The following is a 9,155-nucleotide window of genomic DNA, read 5'->3' as shown; positions in this document are numbered from 1 at the left end:
GAGAACGATACTTGTGGGACCGCATTGTGCCAAGTGTAAAGTTTGGTGGAGGGAGGATTATGGTGTGGGGTTGTTTTTCAGGAGCTGGGCTTGGCCCCTTAGTTCCAGTGAAAGGAACTGGGAATGCTTCAGCAGACCAAGACATTCTGGACAATTCCATGCTCCCAACTTTATGGGAACAGTTTGGAGCTGGCCCCTTCCTCTTCCAACATGACTGTGCACCAGTGCACAAAGCAAGGTCCATAAAGACATGGATGACAGAGTCTGGTGTGGATGAACTGGACTGGCCTGCACACAGTCCTGACCTCAACCCCATAGAACACCTTTGGATGAATTAGAGCGGAGACTGAGAGCCAGGCCTTCTGTCCAACATCAGTGTGTGACCTCACAAATGCGCTTCTGGAAGAATGGTCCAAAATTCCCATGAACACACTCCTAAACCTTGTGGACAGCCTTCCCAGAAGAGTTGAAGCTGTTATAGCTGCAAAGGGTGGACCCACGTCAGATTGAACCCCACAGACTAGGAATGGGATGGACCTGAAATTCATATGTGAGTCAAGGCAGGTGAGTGAATACTTTTGGCAATATAGTGTATTTGACCCATAACAACCACCATCAATAGTGTTTATTTCCTCTGGGGCTTCTGTTTAGAACTTATTTATGTGTGAAGTCAGAGTTTTCCAGCTGCTTATTACTATAAATGATCAAATCAGTCAAATGTAATCTGTTTTATTACAGTTATTCCGGATGTCTGGACTAATTATTTCACTCAGTCTGAGTCAGCGGGCATGAGTCACAAATGAGGTCAGGACGCATAAAGTGACAATCTATACTTAGAGTCTGTAAATGAGCCTTCCTGCAGGAAATCATCAGTCAGACTAGATGGTTTACTGCAAAGAGGATTGTATTGTTTGGAGCTGAACACTCAATCTGTTCAATGTTCAGTCACAGTTCACAGATACAACTGTGTGTTTATGCTGCCATCTAGAGGACCATGTGCAGACGACGTGTGAGACCAAGGAGCTGAGTTCCACCCAGTTGGGCTGGATTGAACTGAAGAACACACTCTAGATTTGGTTCATTGTTGATATTCTTCATTTTTGGGAACATTTTGTACGGTGGCCCTGAAGGGAAAACCACAACAGCAAATTACAAAGCACACAATGAAAGAAAAAGAACACAAGAAAATGAAAAGCATACAAACAAGAAAAAGAAAAGCATGCAAGAAAAAGAAAAGCACACACACAAGGAAAAGAAAAACATACAAGAAAACAAACAAACAAAAAAAAAAGTCACAAGAAATAGAAAAACACGCAAACATGAAAAAGGTCCTACTGGAACAGGTAGGTACCTGCCTCCAGGATCTGGATGCTGATTGGACTGTCTTTCTGACCAGAAGAGGGACAGTGCTTCTGTCCAATCAGCATACAGATCCTGGTCACAGCAGGTACCTACCTTTTCTGGTCAAACCTTTTTCACCTTTTCTTGTGTGCTTTGCTATTTGTCGTTGTGGTTTTCCCTGCAAGGCCACCGTAGTTTTCAGACTATAACCTCTGCAATGTATTGATGAATCAGTTTTCCCAGTTAATAAATAATGTATTTACAACTATTCTAGTAATCAACTCATTTGACATGCTATTGGCTCCAACATATGAAATGCAAGTTAAATAGTACTTTCTATATCTATCTATCTATCTATCTATCTATCTATCTATCTATCTATCTATCTATCTATCTATCTATCTATACATATATATATATATATATATATATATATATATATATATATATATATATATATATATATATATATATATATACATGTATATGCAGCGTGGGAAGCAAAATTTACAATATTTTGAGGCAGGGATTGAAAGACAGTGTATGACCAGTTAGTTATTGAAAGTCATGAGAATTATTTGCCACAAGAAAATGTACATAATAGAAAATGTTTTATTCTATGTGTCCTCCTTCTTTCTCAATAACTGCCTTCACACGCTTCCTGAAACTTGCGCAAGTGTTCCTCAAATATTCGGGTGACAACTTCTCCCATTCTTCTTTAATAGTATCTTCCAGACTTTTCTCGTAATAGTTTTGCTCATAGTCATTCTCTTCTTTCCATTATAAACAGTCTTTATGGACACTCCAACTAGTTTTGAAATCTCCTTTGGTGTGACGAGTGCATTCAGCAAATCACACACTCTGACGTTTGCTTTCCTGATTACTCATATGGGCAAAAGTTTCCGAAAAGGTATGGATAATAGTGTTAGGTATGATTATGACATCAATATACGTTTGGTTTCAAAACAATTGACGTAGTGCCTGCTGAGAAAAAACAACTAAATGTTCATTGTAAATTTTGCTTCCCCACCCTGTATGTGTGTGTGTGTATATATATATATATATATATATATATATATATATTTTTTTTTTTTTTTTTTTTTTTGCACAAATTAACATATAAAGACCCAAACATCCACCAGTGACCAAAGCCATCTACTGATGTACAATGTTAATCCCTGTTGATCCATTCATCCTATCAATACATGTAAGTAACTGGTGTAAAATGTAGTTTATCATCTTTTCATGGTCATTTGGACATTTCAGAGGCTCTGTAGTTACTATGGAAACACAGTCATCTTCTATAACTTCTATGACTCTGTGGTGGCATCAGCGGTACTGTACGGTGTGGTCTGCTGGAGCCGCAGTATCACGGATGGGGAGAGGAAGAAGCTGGACAAGACCATCAGGAAATCCAGCTCAGTCCTGGGCTGTTCTCTGGACTCGGTTCGGGAGGTGGGGACAGGAGGGTCCTGGCCAAACTCAGGTCAATGCTGGACCATGAGTCCCACCCCTGCAGGAGACTCTGTCAGCTCTGGAGAGCAGCTTCAGTGACAGACTGATCCACCCTCGCTGTGTGAAAGAGAGGTTTTGCAGATCTTTCCTTCCTGCTGCTGTTAGACTCTACAATGAACACGGTAACCTGGTGCGAGAATCCCATTTGCAATATACAAAACAGACACTTATATTTATCTGTATCCATATTGTACATATTTTTAATGCATGCACATCTTTATTATTTTTTAAAACCTTCTGTGTGAACTTTTTCTGCACTGTCCTATAATGAGTGTTGCAACACCGGAATTTCCCCATTGTGGGACAAATAAAGGATTTCTTATCTTATCTTATCTTATCTTATCTTATCTTATCTTATCTTATCTTATAACATTGATTCACCAGTAAAACCCATGGAGTTGGATCAATGACAGTGGATGGAGACACTGGGTTTATATTCAGTAAATGAGAGATTTTGCTCTAAAAGTCACTTGTTCTTCAGTTTTCTCTGTTTCAACATAATAGCCTTACTGTGAGAGTGAGATTTACTGAGTTTTCTTGAACATCATATGTCGGAAATCCATGATTTACAGTGAGAAACGTAAAATGCAGAGTATAGTATTACAGTAAATGGTGATAATCACTTCAGAAAGGTTAAATAGAGAGAAAAATAAACTTTGGAACTGCCACAGAAGTAGCTCTGGGTCGTTTTGAGTTAATCTTACGTTGTTGATCCTAGTGAGCTGAGCTTTCAGAATACAGGATCACCAGTGACTTTTTCAATCCAGGATCCAGTGAAAAGTCCAAGTTTCTCCAGACGCTGAAAAACCTTCTAAAGCACAGGAATTTTAATCATTTAGCATTTATAGAACTACAACTCTCACGTAAAATGCCACTAATGGCTATAAAATCACTCAAATGAACTGAAAACCCTAATTTTAAATATAAATAAATTATCATTTCAGATTTGCAAATCAGTTTTTTCTTTTTTTTTGTAACCCCCCGGTTTTCCGTCCAGCAAGGCCCTTACTAAGCACCAAGTGTGCCTTTTTCACACACTTGTGGAATAATGTCAAAAAAAATTTTCATACAGTTTTTTTTTAAAATTCTTTTACACTTTTTTCTATTTCATCAACTTGAGCTGTAAATAAAAATACGAAATACTCAATAATTGTCATATTTTTTAACTCTTTAAATGCTGTGTTTGTAATGTAAACAAACCTTTTTTTTTTTTTTTGGGATGCAAAAAACTAAAAAAAATTAAAAATTTTTTCAATATACTACATAAAAGTGGATCACATATTATTTGATTTTTCATCCTGGCATATGTCAATGATTAACTCCAACACTGGTTAATTTGTATTATTATTTTTGGCGCTAGGTCAAATGTTCAAAAATACTAGCATCTGTCACCAAGTGTGCGTAAAATGCACACCTGTAAATCAAATTATTAAATATTATATATTGATTTATTTTTCTGCTCTAATTTGATTTTATTTTTGTAAATCCAGGTCAGCCCTAATCATACATATCAGGACAGATGCTAGTCTGGTAATTTTTCTTTTGTTTACAATGTGCACATTTTAGTTGGTGGCCAGAATTTTAAAGATCATGCAAAAATGAACAACTTTTCATCTAACCTTATTAAATTGGAAAAAATAACGAAGTTTTTTTTTAAAACGAAGTGCAAAGTGTGCCAAAAAGGCGCACTCAGATACCGGAGGGTTAAAATCATTGTTGACCAGTGTTATTGTAAAGTTGCTTCTTTATCAACCAAACAATTGAGGAAAATAAATAGTTTTTTTAAAAAAATGAATCGGAGCCCTCATCCAAACCGATTACTAACACACAAATGAAGACAAATACATTTTCCACTTTTATTTTCCATTGCACAGTAATCTCTATCTACAGAATTTCTAAATTTTTGTGGCAGCAGATAAAGTCATAAACATCCATGTGAAAGTTGCATAAAACGTACAAGAAAATTGGCTACAATGAGAAAAATACTGCAACCCACTGATAACTGTTGACTCCAGGACAGAAGATGGCATATGGCAGATAGACAGGACTCCCTCTGGTTGTTTAAGTGTTTGACTTGAATTGGTAGGAATACTGCATACGGTAGTGTGTGGACGACAAACGAATCACTGAAAGATTAAAAAAATAAGAAAAAAAAGATAATACAGTACATTTATGACACAGAAACACTAAGAACATTTAGCTCAGAGGGGAAGCTAAAAGATCCGTGTATTTTTTGGTAACTGGATTTTCTTTTCCGAAACAAAAGAAAAACTAGTGGTGAATTGATTTTCGTTTTAAAATAGAAGAATTAAAATTGAATTTCAAGGCGTTTTTCTTTTTCGGTGTCAAAACAGATAAACCTAATTTAAAAAAACAATTGATTTTCGTGTTCTTTCCAAAGTTACGACCTGAAAGAAAAGGGAAAAACGGACCAAAAACACCCATTTTTTTCATTTCTGAGACCGGATGTTGTCATTTTAAGGAAAAAGCGCTAATGCCTCGGTCACAAAGATTCAAGTTCGTACGAAATCTGGAGTTCATAGACATTCATGGAGGAAGCATAGAAGGGGTGGGATTAAATAAATTATACTTCCTCCACTCCTTTTCGAATGTGCAGATGAAGTTATGTATATATATATAAGTTTTGTTTTAGTTTTTATTCTTCCATGACTCTTACTACCTGTTGCTATTTCTAAGGACTAAGTAAGATTACTTTGTCCTTTGCATATTCGAATTAAACTAAAAAAAAAAAAAAAAAAGGCATGTTTTCGTACGATGGCATTAGCGTTCTCTTCCTTGAAAATGACAACATCCAGTCTCAGAAAATAAAAAATGGCCGTTTTTCAGTCAGTTTTTCCATTACTGTCAGAAAGTAACTTTATTTCTTGTTATTAAAACGAGAAAAACGAAAATCAGTCCGGTTTTTAAATGTATCCATTTGACACCGAATAAGAAAAACGCCTCGAAATTCAACTTTAACTCTTCTAAATAAATAAATAAATATTAGAGGGAAGAACCTGATTTATTTCTAAGGACTAAGTAAGATTACTTTGTTTTGCTGCATATTCGGAAAAAAAAAAAAAAAAAAACTTAAGAAAAAAAAAAAAAAAGATTTGTACGATGACGTTAGCACTCTTTTCCTTGAAAATGACAACATCCAGTCTCAGAAAATTAAAAAAAAGGCTTTTGTCCATTGTTTCTATTACTGTCAGGTAGTAGCTTTATTTTTTATTAGAAAGAAAAAACGAAAATCAATCCGTTTTTTTAAATGTATTTGTTTTGACACCGAATAAGAAAAACACCTCGAAATTCAACTTTAACTCTGTCTAAATAGATAAATAAATACTAGAGGGAAGTACCTGTTTATTTCTAAGGACTAAGTAAGATTACTTTGTTTTGCTGCATATTCGAAAAAAAAAAAAAAAAAGCATGTCTACGATGTTCAGATTTTGCAACGATGGCGTTAGCGCTCTTTTCCTTGAAATAACAACATCCAGTCCTCAGAAATTTTTTTTAAAATGGCCGTTTTTAGTTCGTTTTTCCATTACGTCAGGTAGTAACTTATTTTTGTTATTAAAACGAGAAAACGAAAATCAATCCGTTTTTTAAATGTATCCGTTTTGACACCGTATAAGAAAAACGCCTCGAAATTCAACTTTAACTCTTCTAAATAAATAAATACTAGAGGGAAGAGGCAAGTACCTGTTTTATTTCTAAGGACTAAGTAAGATTACTTTGTTTTGCTGCATATTCAAAAAAAAAAAAAAAAAAAAAAGCATGTCTACGATGTTCAGATTTTGTACGATGGCGTTAGCGCTCTTTTCCTTGAACATGACAGCATCCGGTCTCAGACAATTTTTAAAAAATGGCCGTTTTTAGTTCGTTTTTCCAGTACTGTCAGGTAGTAACTTTATTTTTTGTTATTAAAACGAGAAAACGAAAATCAATCCGTTTTTTAAATGTATCCATTTTGACACTGAATAAGAAAAACACCTTGAAATTCAACTTTAACTCTTCTAAATAAATAAATAAATACTAGAGGGAAGAGGGAAATACCTGTTTTATTTCTAAGGACTAAGTAAGATTACTTTGTTGTGTTGCATATTCAAATTAAAAGAAACTAAAAAAAAAAAAAGCATGTCTACGATGTTCAGATTTTGTACGATGGCGTTAGCGCTCTTTTCCTTGAAAATGACATCTGGTCTCAGAAAAGTGAAAAAAAAAGAGGCCGTTTTTTAAAGTTTTTTTCTATTACTGTCAGGTAGTAACTTTATTTTTTGTTATTAGCAAGAAAAAACAAAATCAATCCGTTTTTTAAATGTATCTGTTTTGACACCTAATAAGAAAAACGCCTCGAAATTCAACTTTAGTTCTTCTATTTTAAAATGAAAATCAATCAACCACTAGTTTTTGTTTTGTTTCTCAAAAAAAAAATCCAATTACCAAAACATACACTGACCCTAAAAGCAGATCTGGTTTTCAGGGATGACCTCTTGCTAAAATTAGGTAGTTTTTTCCTCAAGTATTTTTTTTTTGCTTTGCTTCGTCTTCATCTTTGGGGGGGGGGGGCAGAACTACCTCTTAACAGTTACACAACGATGTTTAAAATACACAGATCAGATCGGAATCAGCGAAGCCAAGAGGTCATCGATCAATCAAGACTCTGGGAGAAAGAGAGAATTCAGGTGATAAAAGCAAAGATTAGTCAGAACATGTGGTCTCTAGCATTAAACTGGAATTAAGAGGTCATCCTTTAACCCATAAAGACCCAACTTTTACATTTTTTTTGTTTTTTTTTAACCCATAAAGACCCAAACAGCCACCTGTGACACAAACCATCCACTGATCTAAACTGTTTTATAACTTCTAATCCATTAATTCTATCAATACATGTAAATAATTGCTGTAAAATACACTTTGCCGTCTTTTCATGGTCATCAGATGTGATCCATTTGTTACCATGGAAACACCGTCATCTTCTACAGCATTGATTCACCAGTAAAACCCATGGAGTTGGATCAATGACAGTGGATGTAGATGCTTAGTTTTGTGTTCATTTGTTGATATATTTGCTTGAAAAGTCGCTTTTTTTTTTCCAGTTTTCTTCATTTTTTGACATAATCCTCAACTTTAATCTGAGTTTCCATGAACAGCTACAAGATCAGTCGATTAAATACAGGGAAATGTATGATTTTCACTGAAAAAACACAAAATACAAGAGGATCGTATTATAATAAATGGTGATAAACAATTTCAGAAAGGTTAAATCTGGAGGAAAATTGATTTAGGAACTGCCACAAAAGTACCATTGGGTCTTTATGGATTAATACCTGCATTAATCCTATCAATCCATGTAATAATCGGTGTAAAATACAGTTTGTCATCTTATTCATGGTCATCAGATATGACCCATTTGGACGTTCAGAGGCTCCATGTTACCATGGAAACACCGTCATCTTCTACAACACTGAGTTCACCAGTAAAATCCTTAGAACTGATATAAAGGACATTGGATGGAAACATTTGTTTATGTCAATTAATGATAGATTTACTGAAAAGTCACTTTTTCGTCACTTTTCTCTGTTTTTGATACAATAACCATCAACTTTAATTGGAGCTTTTATGAACATCTATATCAGTGTTTCTCAATAGGGGTGGTACCGCCCCCCTAGGGGGTATTGGGACACCGTCGAGGGGTGATAAGGGGGGCGCTGAGACCAAATGGGGGCATTAGTCTGTATAAGTTTCAATATCAATGTCAATAATCAATATCAAGCAGCATGTTATGTCAATGGTGAATTTCCACTCCTCTGCAATAAGGTTCACCCCCCCGGTCTTTGATGGTAACGCCCCCCCCTCCTCTGTCGTGAGGGGGGCGCTACCTATGCTATGTATATAACCTCCTTCAGACCCAATCCTCCTTGATGTGACAAGGAGGATAATGTTGAAATAAGGGGGGCTGTAGAAGCCAATAATGTAATAACAACCGATAATGTAATTATTATTATTATTATTATTATTATTATTATTATTTTTTTTTTTTTTTTTATTATATTATATTATATTATATATTATACTGGTCAACAACAAATTTATTGTTTCAGTTTTTTGAGCTGATTCAGGATAATTTTGGTGTGCTGAATCCAAAAATCACATTAATTTTGCTCAATCAGGTCAACTTCTGAACTATGCTACATATTGGCTTTTTAACATTTTGCTTACATTTATGGGCATTTTCACATCATATGATACAAAATTCTTTCATATTTCTTGCAATAAACGAGTTCTGAAGATTTTAC

The 9,155-nt window shown here is 34.9% G+C and overlaps 1 long non-coding RNA gene across 1 annotated transcript; it reads right to left on the bottom strand.

Annotated features, from left to right (window-relative positions):
- Window positions 1-4,698: 4,698 nt before the first annotated feature.
- Window positions 4,699-7,711, bottom strand: LOC115415323 (uncharacterized). The gene is made up of 2 exons (XR_003934792.1): window positions 7,316-7,711; window positions 4,699-5,069 (listed from the first exon to the last, which is right to left on the bottom strand). It is a non-coding gene; the product is annotated as an uncharacterized LOC115415323 (long non-coding RNA).
- Between the last annotated feature and the right edge of the window lie 1,444 nt (window positions 7,712-9,155).

Source organism: Sphaeramia orbicularis, chromosome 24 (genome assembly GCF_902148855.1).
Source record: "Sphaeramia orbicularis chromosome 24, fSphaOr1.1, whole genome shotgun sequence".
NCBI lineage: Eukaryota > Metazoa > Chordata > Actinopteri > Kurtiformes > Apogonidae > Sphaeramia > Sphaeramia orbicularis.
The sequence above is the reverse complement of the archived record's forward strand: the minus strand, read 5'-3'. Positions and strand labels throughout refer to the sequence as shown.